This window comes from Lissotriton vulgaris, chromosome 8, assembly GCF_964263255.1.
Source record: "Lissotriton vulgaris chromosome 8, aLisVul1.2, whole genome shotgun sequence".
NCBI lineage: Eukaryota > Metazoa > Chordata > Amphibia > Caudata > Salamandridae > Lissotriton > Lissotriton vulgaris.
The window spans coordinates 1,334,732,225-1,334,734,192 of NC_141696.1; positions in this window are offsets into that span (position 1 = coordinate 1,334,732,225).

Consider the following 1,968-nt stretch of genomic DNA (forward strand, 5'->3'; position numbering starts at 1 on the left):
CTCGAGGTCGTGTCGCCGGTCCATTCGATTTACCACCGGTTGCTAACTTTGTTTGTTCTCCTCTAGGGGTGGTCCCCAAGAGGGACCCGGGTGAGTTTCGGCTGATACATAACTTGTCAGCCCCACGTGGTCTTTCCGTGAATGACGCGATAGACCCGGAAGTATGTTCGGTGCGGTACGCATCTTTCGATGAGGCCGTAGCCATGTTGAATCGCCTGGGGCCCGGGGCGCTGATGGCAAAATCAGACATCGAGTCAGCGTTCCGGTTGCTCCCGGTACATCCAGACGATCAGCGTCTTCTTGGTTTCATGTTTCAGGGTCACTATTACATGGATAGATGTATGCCAATGGGGTGCTCGATTTCATGTGCCTATTTCGAGAAGTTCAGTTGTTTTCTGCAGTGGGTGTTCACAAAGAAGACAGGTTTTCAACATGTTATGTACTATCTCGATGACTTTCTGTTTTTGGGGGCAGCCGGGGATCCTGAGTGTGGACAGGCTTTACATGAATTTTGTGTCTTAATGAATGGATTTGGTGTGCCATTGGCGCCAGGTAAGACAGTGGGTCCCTCGACCTTGATCGAGTTTCTGGGGATCGAGCTCGACTCGGTGGAAGGTTGTTTTCGATTACCCAAGGAAAAAGTGTTGAAATTCAGATTATCCCTTGAGACATGTATTCGTGCAACAAAAGTAAACCTGCATCAATTGCAACAGGTGGTGGGTCAGTTGAATTTTGCCCTAAGAGTGATACCGATGGCGCGCCCCTTTTCCCGCTCGATTGCACAATCCATGGTCGGCCTGAAGGAAGGACATCACCGCGCGAGACTCTCGGCAGAGGTTCGCCAGGACATGCGCATTTGGTTGGCATTTCTGGCGGATTTCAATGGTCGAATTGTCTGGAACAAACCAGCGGTGTCCTCCGAGGAGCTGGGGCTTTGGACAGATTCGGCGGGGAGTATGGGTTTTGGCGCCATATTTGGTACACAATGGTCGGCTCAAAAATGGCCGTCATGGTGGCATGAGTGCGGGTTGATGAGTAACATTGCTTTTCTCGAACTTTTTCCTATTTTGGTGGCCCTGAAAATGTGGCCCGGGGGTTTCCGTGATCACTCTGTGGTGTTCTGGTCTGATTACATGACCGTGGTTGAGTGTATCAATAGTCAGGCAGCACGATGCATATTGATTCTGAGACTGCTCAAGGAAATTGTATTGTTATGCATGCAACTGAATGTACTGTTTAGGGCGAGACATGTGCCGGGAGTGATGAACCAAGCGGCTGATGCGCTTTCTCGTTTCCGTATGCAGGCCTTCTGGGGTTTTCTGCCCACAGCGGACCCGGTGGCGGCACCCTTTCCCGAAGCTCTCTGGTCTCTCGGTGCCCGAACTACAAAACCTCGTGGGAGAGAGTTTAGCACCCAGGACGAGGAAGGCATATGAAGGGGCGTTCCGTTCCTATTGGACCTTTTTGGGTACTGCTAGGGGGGAGCTTTGGGGTCAGGAAGAGTTTGTAGTGAAATTCCTGCTCTCTTTACATCAGGCAGGCAAATCAGTAGCTACGGCCCAGAGGCATCGGGCCGCCATTTCCTTTATGGCAAAGGCTCATGGGATCCAGGACCCGACAGCGTCTTTCGTTGTACAGAAAGCGCTACGTGGGTGGCAACGCCTTGAGGGTCGCAGAGTGGATGAGAGGCACCCGATAGGTCAGGATAGGTTGGCCCTGTTATTCTCCGTACTCCCTGCAACATGTTCATCCCAGTATGAAACTGTGTTATTCCGAGCCGCATTTGCGCTAGCATTCCATGGGGCTATGCGGGTAAGCGAACTAGTGGCGAAGAACAAGAGGGATACGATGGGGGGATTGTGCCGGGAGCACATTCAGGTCAGGGGGGAGACGATGACGGTCTCATTTGTTAGGTCCAAATCCGATCAAGGTGCAATCGGGGACTGTGTAATCATTCGGAGGATCCCC